This window comes from Bidens hawaiensis, unplaced genomic scaffold, assembly GCF_021521415.1.
Source record: "Bidens hawaiensis isolate Kalapana, Puna unplaced genomic scaffold, B.hawaiensis_p1.1 tig00002343_1, whole genome shotgun sequence".
Classification (NCBI taxonomy): Eukaryota; Viridiplantae; Streptophyta; class Magnoliopsida; order Asterales; family Asteraceae; genus Bidens; species Bidens hawaiensis.
Window position 1 is genome coordinate 2,266,190 of NW_027491127.1, and position 13,439 is coordinate 2,279,628.

At 33.1% G+C, this 13,439-nt stretch overlaps 1 long non-coding RNA gene across 1 annotated transcript; it reads left to right on the top strand.

The window, feature by feature from the left end:
- The first annotated feature begins 9,540 nt into the window (after positions 1 to 9,540).
- LOC143618886 (uncharacterized) lies at positions 9,541 to 10,032 on the top strand. Its single transcript, XR_013151097.1, has 3 exons — positions 9,541 to 9,638; positions 9,721 to 9,831; positions 9,937 to 10,032. It is a non-coding gene; the product is annotated as an uncharacterized LOC143618886 (long non-coding RNA).
- The last annotated feature ends 3,407 nt before the right edge of the window (positions 10,033 to 13,439 follow it).

The following is a 13,439-nucleotide window of genomic DNA, read 5'->3' on the forward strand; positions in this document are numbered from 1 at the left end:
TGGTGGCATGCACCATGGCGGCCAGATGGTTATCCGCGGTGGCGTGTACGCGTGGTGGCGCAATGACATTACCCGGTGGCGAGGTTCACTTGTCGTGGTGCGCATGAATGTTAGCATTGTATTGAACCACGGCGAGCGCATGCGTGGTGGCGGAGAGTTGTGCCACGGTGATCATCACAACTTGCGGCTTGCTAAACTATAATCTAATCTCATGTGTTAAACTTTGAGAGGCCCAGACAAATCTCATGTAGCTCAGTTTGTTAAGAGAGCGTAAGACTTGGAACAATAGAGGTTGCGGGTTTTAAACTGATCCTAAGTGCCAATCACCTTGCCGCTGAGTGAGGCTGATTTACCTCTCACGTGGCGGGTATGGGATGGTCTGGCTTGAGCTGGTTTGTGTGTCCGTAACAACACGTTTTAAAATAAGCTTTAAGAGGCCCATGCAACTACTTGAGAAATGCTACAAGCCCAAACACTCCATTAAGCTCCAAATCCACGAACACTTTTGAGCTCCAAGCCCACATCCAGCTACAACCTAGAGGTGGGAAAAGAAACCGGTCCTACCTGTTGAAATGAGATGCCCAAGACACAACGTATAAAGTGGTGGCCAATGATATACGATCCCGATAGGTCACACACTAAGCAAATATTCCATGTGTACACTCAAACTTGGTTTATTGTGTATAACCCTAATATTATGTCAAGATAATTATCATTGAGTAAAATGATAATACTCCATTATTTAAGGATTGTATTTTGTGATATATTTGATTTAAAGAATTCTTACATTAAATTAGTGAATTTATATTAAAACTAATTTATTGTATTTATTTAAAAATAATCGATTTTAATGCATCAATTATATTAAATCAATATATCATAAAGACAATTAACTCATTTGGTCATATTTCATGTTTTGAAATCGGATTTCAAGAATAAAAGGAAAAAAGTATTGGTTACTTTTTATGTGAATGTCTACCCTTTTGGTGTAAGTTTATTTAAAACTTCTTACTCACACATGTGAAGCTTTACGGAAGCAATATGAATGGGACTTCACTTGGAATATTGACCATAGGTTTTAATTGTGGAAAGTAGGGAAATAACTTTCTATACATTTGACTTTCTACATGCTCACTTCTTGTAATTCTTGAAACACTTAATCTTGACATCTTGAATAAATAGACCACACATGTGGGCTAAGGATTTAATGAAAGATTTTAGTTTCAAAACTCTCAAGAAGTCCGAAAATTTAGAGAAAAGAAAGAAACGAGAATCAAGGGTGATTCTTGTGAGTTTTATTCTTGACATTTGTGGGTTAAGACTAGCATCTTGGAATCCAAATTGCTTGGTGTGTTACTAGTTGAAGAACATTCAAGTTAGAAGTTTTCATCCTTCTACCTTCTTTTAAGGTCATTCAAAATTTTTATATGGCTGCTTTATTTCAAGAAACATACATATGGATCCTTTCATGGGTTTAGATTTTAAAGTTTTAAAACTGAACATGCTTCCGTTGCCAATAAAAAAAAATTGTTGAAGGCATGTCAAAGCAAGAAGACGTGGATGAAGACTAATACCGTACTACGTCTTGTCAAATTGATAACTACACCTTTGCCGGATTCCAACAAAGCTAAGTTGCTTTTGGAATACTCCATTGAACTTAAGAAAACCATAGATCTTCGAGAACATGCTTTCGTAGAGTTGGATGATGCTGCATTTAGGGTTTGTGGCAAGAACCAACTTATGAGGATGATTCTGTGTAGTGTAGGTTAAGCTGAATGCTCTTAATGAGGGTGAATGGGACAACACCAACCCACTCATAAATGATAAGCAGATAATATACGCCTCTCTGGTGGCACGGTGTCTGGAAAATGGTTCTTCATGAAACTGTTGGTAAGTGATAGGTGCTTGATATATGAGGTTAAGAATTCAAAAACCATCCCTGAATAATTGTTGAAGACGTTTCTCAAGAATACTGATTACACATTTTGCGCGGTGAGAGTTGAACTTGTCAAACCAACCATGTATTCAAGCCACTTTCTTAGGTTGGTTAACACCATTGATTTACGTGAGAAAGCAGCGTTCGAGTTAGACTATGAACCATGTGTAAGACAAGGACCAACGGCACTCGTGGCGGGGCTGCTTGGGAAGTATGTTCGGTAGTGGGCGCGTTTACCGAGGTCATATGATGGCAGTGGGTTTCTAAGACCAAGTTTATTAGCAACCTCCTATGAGGTCATTGTACTATTTGGTGGGCCAAATCAATTAAAAGAAAATAAAAACTAAGTTGTATTCCTTAACTTAGGTTGCTTTGGCAACCTTGGGTTGCAACCTATTATGTGCCACATGTCACTAATTAATTGGTTCATATGTTATATTTTTTTTCATTTAACAATTAATTTCACATACAAACTAGTTTTTCTTAAATAACTATTAATATTTAACTTTTTTAAAAGATAAAGAAAACGCAATCTTGTTTATTTTTTTTTGTGAATGCTTCGATATAAGTTTTAATAAAAACGGAGTTTGGATAAAAAAACATATTTTTTAAGTATGATTGCGTCACAATATTATTAGTTCGTAAACTTATTATGTTAAAAGTTTATTTTTTTAAATATATTTTGAAAATTATAAACTATATTTATGTAGTTAAAAAGTAGGTTTGAGTTAGGTTGTGAATGAAAATGAAATTTTGAATTAGTTTTAATAAATATTTTTATTAGTTTTAATAAATTTATAGAATAAATTAAAATCTAAATAACATATATGTATTAAAATAATTGGTTTGGGTTGAGTTGTGAATAAAAGTGAAAAGTTGGATTAGGTTGGGTTGTATAGGAGAAAGAGAGTATAAAAATAGTTTTTTATTAAAAAGTTGGGTTGAGTTGGGTTATGAATAATTAGTCTAAAGAACGGGTGCAAGATTGGATTTTGAGAGGGTATGCTCTTTTAATCTGTGCTGGAAAATTGGAGTCTTGGTATGCTATCGATTCCAAGCCACTTGTACTTATCGAATGAACCGATGCCTGAATTGTTACTTGAAGACACTGTGTGCAACACCCTCACCAATTCTCCCATCAAGTTCAGTTTAGATGTAGAGTAGTTGATTAGCTTAGTTACCTTGCAAATCACTGTATGGCAGCTCTAGATAAAAAGTCAGTGATGCTACTACATCCTGATATGTGTTTGTCCATACACAAGTAGCCTACTAGCCTCCCTTGAACTAATTATGTCTTTTATCAACTTGACTTTCAAGTTTCAACAACCAACGAATTGTTTGGACTAATAAAAGAATTCTTATTACCATACATACATCATTGATACGGTTTTTTTGTAACACACTTAACAATATTGCATCATTATACACTGCGTTCTCGGGTTTAAAATACAAGAAAAAGAAATGATAAAATTAGAAAGGGGAAGAAAGGAAAAGAAATTATATACTTAAAAGGAATTTCGAGTGAAATAAAGAAAAGAAAATAAAATGTTAATTAAATTCTTGAGTTAGATCGGAAGGAAATGATAGGGAAAAAAATTGTAACTTTACAATTATGTCCTCATAGTAACATGAAAAAAAGAATTGAGATAAGATAAATTGGTAATATTGTAATGAGCTATAAACTTTTCTTCACAATCAAGCCATATTTGGCAGGAAAATTTTAAAGAAAAAAATGCCTAAGTTTTCTTTCCATTATCTTTCTTTTCTTTTAATGAAAAAACTCAAGAATGAAAAAAAAAAAATTTTCTCTTCTTTTCTTTTCCGATCACTTAAATACAAAATTCAAGAACTTAGTCTAATGTGGATTCTTAACTTACATGCAAACAAATCATTGACGTTTAAAGATTACATCTTTATTTTTTGAAAATCTTCTTTTATGAATTTTGGTCGCTAGACAAACATAGTCATCGCAAACATGTTGATGGATGTCACAACCAGGCTAGGATCGTCTCTAAGAATTTATGTAACTCGGTCGAGAAAAATAAGGGCCCGTAGGCCCTAACAAGTAACGGATATATAAACTAACTAGGCTATATGCCCGTATAATATACATGTTGAAAAAACACTTTTATAACACTAAAATCTGGTTTATGGATACCAAAATAGTTTTAAATGCAAATAAGCTCTTGAATTGTTTAATGCAAAAAAATTGGATCAAAATTTAAGAATACAATTCAAAAAATGGTAGCGACGCACTTTGCTCGTTTGCCTTCTTTTTCGATATAAATACTAATTTTCATAAGAAATATAAACTTATTTCCACTTATTTATTACCAACAATAGTTATAGTAAATACCTAAATACCCAAAATGCCCTCTTACAACTAAAATAATTTGTTTCATAACCTATTTTTATAATTTAAGCCATAATATATATATTTAAGGTTGCACTATTAGTGTCATATCTCAACTTTGACGCCCATGTTTATTTATGAAAATTGAATCTTAAGCTATGCCAATTTGCATCTTCAATAACATTAGACTAAAGAAATAGAATTCTTGATTTTTGTTCAATTATGTGCAACTTTTCTTGATTTGAAAATTTTACCAAATGTTAAAGTTGTCAGTTGAATGCAGATGTTTGCATCGATATAAAACCAAGTCATCTATGATCCATAAAGGGATAATCACCTCATTCTCTTAGCAAATACCCAGAGTAGAAAACGAATTACATAAACAAAAAATAATGATCGTCAATTCCTTACAAATTGCTACATAATAGCAAACTATTCACTTGTCCGTAGCCATTACATAAAAATATTACATGAATTCATTTAGAGCTGTTCTTCACCCGTGCAAAGCAAACTACTTGGTATAATACTATAATGAATCCTTGAGTTGTTTCATCTTCAATATTTGAATCAGTATCGTGTTTTAATCCGATTTACCCATAGAAGATTTAGCTTATTTGTTAACAACATTATCAAATATAACAGTTAATTAATCAAACTCTTCTTTGAACACTAGAGTAAAAACTCAGCCAAAACTTTTTTGTTCTATATTTGTTCATTTTGTTGAAGATTATGGAAATAATTATTAACACCTTGAATATATTTGTATTATTTGTTTGTTGATGTGCTTTGATTTAGCATCTAGGTAGAGGTGAACATATGAATTGTTAGTTACGGGGCCGGTTCTTTAACCAAAACTGAAACCGATTATGTCAGTTTGGTGAAACGGGCCCCATTTCAAACCGAAATGCGTGAAACGAGCAACTATAATCAAATCTCATGTGCCAAACTTTGAGAGGCCCAAACAAATCTCATGTAGCTCAGTTGGTTAAGAGGGCGTAAAACTTGGAACAATAACTTAGAGGTCGTGGGTTTGAAACCGATCTTAAGCGCCAATCACCTTGTCGCTGAGTGAGACCGATTTACTTCTCATGTGATGGATATGGGACGGTCTGGCGTGAGCTGGTTTGCGTATCCGAAACAACACGTTTTGGAACAAGCTTTAAGAGGCCCATGCAACTACTTGAGAAATGCTACAAGCCCAAACACTCCATAAGCTCCTAGCCCACATCCAGCAAGAGCCTAGAGGTGGGCAAGGAAACCGGTTCTACCGAACCTGGGGTACGAACTTGGTTAAGGTTATCCTAAGAAATTGTACCTGGACCGGGAACTGACCTGGATCGTTCCACTTCTACCCGGTCAAAACCTGATAAATACCGGGTGAAACCAATCAAAACCCGATCATACCCAAATCCTGTTCCTACCCGACCCGGTTCTTGACTTTTGTTGACTAAACCTAGAACCGGTTTCAGTTCCTGAAAATACCTGGCTTGCCCACCTCTTACATCTAGCTTTCACATAATATACAATTAAACAACACTTTTGTTGACTATAGAATGTGTTTCAGTTTTGTTAAGGTGAATAAGAATCAACATTCTGCTTGGAAATAAACGTGCACTATGGTAATGGGGTATCTTAGAATTCACTTTTAGATGCTTACTTGAGGAATGTGGAAATTAAAAAGGCTATTTATTTAACAAGATGGTTATAAAATCCTCACTAAGATTCAAAATTCATATGATTCTTTTCTCATAACATCCTGTTTTCAGTGTATAAATAACGAGTGTATAAATAACGATGTTTGGAATTTATTCATATTCACAAAGTATAATAATGGATATTATGGTCGGGCATAGTGTATGGTCGTAGAAAGTGGAAGGGGCAAAATCATAAAATTTTCAAAGATTCAACGGGTGAAACCTGCAATTGTCGTCGCTATAGGGTTCGTCATATCAGACCAAATTTCTTTCAATGACATGTTTCTAACAAAAAAAGTAATAAAAATGGTCTAAACAACACGTTGAACGAATTCACCGGAAAGGAATCTAACAATTTCAACTGACCCGGAAAATCACTTTTTTTTAAAATAAATTTCACAATTAGAGCATTCACATTATAATCAAACCCTATCTTTATGAATATAATTCTCCTTGCAAGCAGTAGAAAAAGTTTGAAAAGTGGAGCCAAGACCACATAAGAACCTCCTTTTAGTTTTAGATAACCGTATTTTAAACATTCATTCGATTGTAAAACCACTAATTAATGTATCTTTGGTGTGCGATGGGTATGGTGAGTATATACTTGGTAACACGAGAGTAGCCCGGTAAAAATATGAATTGCCTCAAAGTCGCATGAGTAGCGCGATGTTCGGTGTGGTTCACACATCCATGTCACCTTCACGCAACACCGTCAAGTGGTATAACACATGCTCTAAACAATAAACGGTCTAAGCAACACATTGAGCAAAAACAAATTAAGTCGAAAAGGACCGTAACCATTTCAACAAACTGGCTCGAAAAATCACAATTTCTCACTTCATATTAGAATCTATATCTATATTTTTTTTATATAATTTAACTAAATATCTTTGAATTTATTTCTAAATTTAATTTATTTAGTAATCATAGAAAATCATATATTTTAGGGACCCAAAATAATGGAAATATTTAAAATTTATTTATAGATAGAAATAAAGAGAGAAAATATATATAATATGAATGCCCTATAAAACCCTAACCGTGCTTCAAAACAGATCATCATTAAACATCGATCGACCGCCATCAGAAAGAAGAGGTTAGAGTTTTGAACTTTTGAAACGATGCCATTAATTTATTTATGTACAAATTAAACTTGTTAAATAATTTGACTTAGGGGCTGTTTGGCAATTGCTGAACCATTAAGTGCTGAACCATAAAGAGATCTGAATGGTTAAGAGAGTCTGAACCAGTAAGACCTGAACAAGTTAAAGTCTGTTTGGTTAGACATCTGAATAACTATACAAAATGACTATGTTACCCTTTGAACTATTTTATGCTGAATAAAATGTATCTGTTTGTTTAGAACTCCGAACGATAAATAAGCATAAAAATGGAAATACAAATCATCAAAGAAAATCCAAACTACACATTATTACTTCAAAATCCATTGAAACATATTAAAATCCAAATAGAAGTTAATACTTCGCATACAAAATTAATTTTATCAATTTGAAATTAGTTGAGTAGCTATCTCGTCACACAAAGTAGTCATATACTCAATGTCTTGTGAACCCCATTCTAGGTCGTGAACGAACTGCCATTACTTTCTCCACCTTGTATATCAGAAAAGATAGTCTTCTCGTCGTAGTCCAACAGATTCTACTCTTTTTTTGTGTCATTTCCTTGCGGGCAATTTCTAAAGAAAAAAAAACAAATTACCACAACCAATAACTTAGGGGATCATAACTATAAATTTCTCTAAAAATCAATCAAGAATGCAAGCTTCAAAAAGTTATCTAGAATGTATACGAAACACATATAGTAAGTTAGTTTTGCTTTTATTTGAAGTGTAATTGTTTTTCCGTCTCATCTAACATTTGATCTTGTTTCCATGCTTCATCAGTTTTACCATCATTTTTTCATGAATATATTGTTTTGTATTTTTTATTGTTATTTGTACATTTAACTATTCTATTAAGGGTAATGAAGAATTAATATTAATGTGTGGTTAAAACTTTATCAAGTTTTTATTCCCAAGTATTATTTCACTCAGTGACATCTGGTTATTTAGAACATGTTCTATGCATATTGAACAACTTTTTTATTTTATTTTATTGTTTATGCATTCTTTCACGAAAGCATATTAATCCCGAACCGTGAAACAAAACCGGAACCAAACCATTAATAACGTAAGAAGTTAACACAATAGCTAAAATGCGTAAACGACAAATCGCATAGATGATAACAGAAAAGTTTCAGTAAGAAGTTAACACAATAGCTAAAATGCTTAAACGGCAACCCTTTGGCCAATAGCTGAACTAAGGTAGAAACATTGCGAATTAACCGCTTGGAGCGGTTAACGAATTTGCAGTCAACGAATTTTATATTATGTTTTGTAATTAACCGGTTCGGGCGGTTTCACGTTTCAAACCGAACTACGAACACCCCTAAAAAGCAATGCATATGAAATTTGTCTACTACGAAAAATTACTCTAGTAGTTTTATGTTCTTAAATTTCTAAAGAAACAACAATATACATCAATAGTGTTTAAAACCGAACCAACCTGAATCGCTAATAGCGGTTTGGATAATTAAACCCAATCGTTTCAATTAGATAACTGTTAGCCTAATTTTATTTTAGTTAGGCATAATACAAACAAATAAATCTAAAAAACTGATCTGTTAGTTCTATTGAAAAAAAAATGGAACAGGTAACTTCAATAAGGCATATATGCATTTATCATCCAGAACTCATAGTTTATTTCACCATTGAAGCCCAATCTCTATAATTGAGCCCTAATCTCAAACAATTATGACCAATACCAACAATCAAATTAGTCAATGATATATACTATAAACACACAAACACCTTAGCAGATGGTAGAACAAAGAACAAACCAAACTGCTCATCAATATTTAGAGAAAAAAATTACCTGGTTGAGGGTTGGGATGGATCACAAATGAGAAAGGCATGTTAGGTTAAGGATTGGGAGGGATGCATATGAGAAGATGAGAAGCAGCATGGGTTTTTTTGGTCATATATCTCATTCAGACTCATATGGTATCTGAGCGATTCAGAGCTTCTAAGTTTCCAATCAGATGTAACAATTGAAGGTGCCAAACACTCATATATCTGAGCGATTCAGATATTTGCCTCTGAATGGTACCAATAAGAGGTAAACAAACACCCCCTTAGTCTTATGAGTTACTAATTTATAGATGTGGGAATTAATCTATCTGTTTGTAAAATTTCAGCTAGTAAATGGCTGAAGATAACAATAAAATCGAGTAGCACCAGCACCAATGGATCCAAGCAAGACCGCATATCGTGAGTTTATGGATAGCGAGTATGCTAGAATCTTACCGCCTGGGGAGGTTAGCTACTGCTTGATCATAAATTTATTGTTTTGTATAATAATAATAATAATTATATTACAAGTATTTATTAAGGAATATCTCATAGAATAGTAACCGACTTTTAAAATTTTTCAATTTTATTATACTAAAAGTATGCATGTTTGTATGTATGCCTTTTTATATAGGATAATAATAAAGCACCTTACTAGCACCTGAACCTTCACCAATGGATCCATGCAAGACCACTTTTCGTGAGTATATGGATAGCGAGTATGCTAGAATCTTTCCGTCCGGGGAGGTTAGCTACTGCTTGATCATGTATTTATTATTTTATATAATAATAATAATACTAAAAGGATGTATGCATGTATGTTAAATAGGCTGAGCTTGCTCTTGCATCAATGGATCTAAGGGACATCTCTTATCAAGAGTTTATGTGGAATACCGAGGTTGCTAGATTCAAGAGTGACGATGCCCGACTATTCCATGAGGTAGCTAGCTGCTGCTTTCTCTTTTCTAATTCATTTTTTTTTTCATTTTCTTACACTTGATTGATTTAGTTTAATGATACATGTGGAATAATAACAAATAGCTAGGGATATAAAGCGAAAATGGAACAACGGGCAAGGAGAGAACAGGAGCTGTTCTTCCCACATGCAAAGCGAACTAAATAGTTAGTTAGTTGGTTGGTATATATCCTTGGCTTGTTTCTATGTTAATTAAGTATTTGAATGTTTTCATCAGATGATTTAGCTTATGAGAATGGTCATATCATAAATATTCATCTTCATGTATACGCTGTTGTTTGTGATGTTTTAATCCGAAACCATTTCTTTTATACAGTCCAACTAGTGGCGACGCTTAGACGAAAATGCGTAACAACGTTTGATTGTTTTCAATCTCTCACAAAACCAAAGATGTCAAATATTTTGACATTTTTGTTCAGCTAACAATAGGAAAAAAGTGAAACAAGTCTTAAGTACTAACTTTGCCATCAGGTTTAATATATGAGTTTCTGTTTTGTTGTCTTTTACATTTTCTAAATTACAAGTGCAAATAAAATGCCTTTCAATAATATAATGAAAACAAAAACTCTAATTCTCTTCATCATTATGATTTATATGTTAACAACAATATCTATCAAACACTCTTGTTTGGAACACTAGAGTAAAAACTCACTAAACCTTTTTTATTATATATTTGTCTTGTTTGTTAAAGATTATGGAAATCACAACTTGAATATATTTGTAAAACATAATGGAAGCATTATAGATGTGTTAATATTTTGGAACTAAACAATTCCCGTTATACCCTTTTGAGTTATCTTTAAGCTTTTAATCTTAGCCCCATGATGGATTTTAATAAACGGTTGGGATTGGTTCCCCAACATTCCCAAAATAACCATCTAAACAATAACACCTACTTATGCCCGTGTGTTGTGACAAAGCGCGTTAAATGAGAGATATATTTTAAAACTAACGCGCATTGTGGAAGGGACGTGACGTGAACTTGGTCGGTATATGTTTGATTCGTTATGATAATATTTTGTAGTCAAAGTTTAAAAGTTTATTGCAAAAGCGTGATAAAAATTTTGTGGCCCAAATTGAAAGTCTAAAACTTTTGTGGCAAAAGTTTGTTGGCCAAAAGTATTGTGACGGAAGTTAAAAGAACAAAAGTTTCATTACTAAAGTTTGATGAGCCAAAAGATAAATGTTTATAATTTAAATGACAAAACTCTAGGGACAAAAAAGTAGATGCTTGAAACTTAGATAGCACTTAAAGAGTAAAGTGCCAAACTTGTTCATGAGGTTTGGTCGATTATGCAACTTTCGTCCAAAAAGTTTAGTTTTTTGTGCAACTCGACCATCAAGGTTTTCCACTTCTTTCTTGTCAATTACATCGAAATTGCTAACTCCTTTAGATTTACTGTTAAATGAAGCAAAAGTATAAATAACAAAACTTATAAATTGATTTTAGTTATATACCTTATGTATGTGTACTTGTGTATCATAACACACTTTTTATGAAAGACATGTTTGAAGCTTGCAGGACTATTAAAACAATTTTCACAACAATTTGTTCAAGATAAGAAGGGATGTGACAATGTGGTGATAGATCATATATCAATCTTACGAGCACTACGTGAAGATTGACCTTCGGCCACACGAAAAAAGTGTGGCTGTAGGCCTTTAGCCACACACATTTGGTTCAGGTCATATGTGGCCAAAGGTCGCGACACCGTAGGAATGATATTGTCACACACAGTTTTTGGTGGCCTTATGTGGTAATAAGTGTGGCTAAAGGGTACAGGCATTAGTTGCTGGCCATCAAGAAGCCTCTCCAATAAGTGTGGCTAAATGGTCGAAAATGGCCACATGACTATTTACTATGAGTGACCATTGCACGTATAGAGCCACATGAATTAATGTTTCAGCCACATGAATTTTATAATTATGTGGCCAATAGGGTTGTGTTAAGCGTGCATTGTGACCTATACCGTGTGGATATAGCAAAGCAATGGCCACTTAAATTTAATAATAGTGTGGCTAATTATATTATATAGACACTGAATATTACATTAAAAGTGGCTAAAAATGTTTATTTGCCACTCAAACACTCCTTTGTAGATTATAGTGTGGCTATTGTCTTACCGTTTGTCACACATAATGCTTTCGTAATTTAAAGTGTGGCTATTGTCAAACTTTTCGTCACACTTAGTGAGGTATTGTGTAGCTAATCATATCATATAGACACTGGAGGTTATTGTCAATGTGGCTAAAAATGTGAACTTGCCAGTCAAACACTCCTTTGTAGTTTGTGGTGTGGCAATTGTCTTACCGTTTGTCACACATAATCCTTTTGTAATATAAAGTGTGGCTATTATCATACTTATAATTTTGGTCACACATAGATAAATGTGGCTATTTCATAAGTTTAACAAACACAATAACATAGATTCAAAACAAATTTACATTAATAAACCTTCACTAATAAGTTATGAATTCAAAACATTTGAAATTACTACTAATTACTACCGACCTCAAACTTTCTCATAAACTCATCAAATTGTTTTTGCCTCCTTTCTTCATTTTCCTCAAGTTCTTTTTCCATTTATTTCATTCGGTGCACTCGTTCTTCTAACTCGTTTCTTGACTTCCTTTCATCTTTTTCCATTTCGGCTCTAACTTTTTGAACCTAAAATTGTTAAAATATTAGCATCATAACTAGTAAAGGGTTAATGTGAGGCGAAACCTCAAAGCATGACGACTATCACGCACAATCACATTAGACATAATGTATACACAAACAAAAACTTGAATAGACGACTCGTTGGTGATAATAATCAATATCAACTGCACAAAAAAGTCCTAACATGTATTCACACATTATATCATGACAAATCAACCAAGCATTCATCATACAACTTAACTTATGATCATTTAGTTCACGAGACAGATTATAGCGTGTACAAACTGATTTTATTCACTAAGAAAAGATTAAGTATAAATTCTATAAAATTTACAACAGTAGAATATATGAATTAAGTTTCTCAAAAAAATTTTATTATATTTTTCTCATACATACAAAACTCACAATAATTCAACCATTACAGATATGTACCAACAGTTCAGCATATTGCACAACAAACACTTGTTTAATGGTTCTATCAACTCATTAATCTAAATTGTGCAAGACCAATTGGGTTGTCTTCAAAACTCATAATACTAACTTTCAGAATTGAAAACAACCCGTTTGGTTTTGTCATTAGGGAGTTATGGTGTCGGAAAGACATGCCAAAATATAACTCCCCGAATCAGCTTTGACCAGTGTTTTTGTAAAATCATAAAACTATTCAAAACGTGTCCAAAAATTACAAACTTGACATTTCTGGAAACTAGACTCATAGTGCTATATCCTAGAATCAAAAAGCGTTCAGTATTCATCGTTTAACATCAAGTTACATACCAATAAATAAATGAAAACGAATTTGTCAGCAAATTGTTGTCATCAAACAAGTGAAATACATACCTTTTTAGCGATGAAAGAAGATGTACTAAGCTTCAATTACAAGAAATAACACTTAAAATTGAAAATCCCC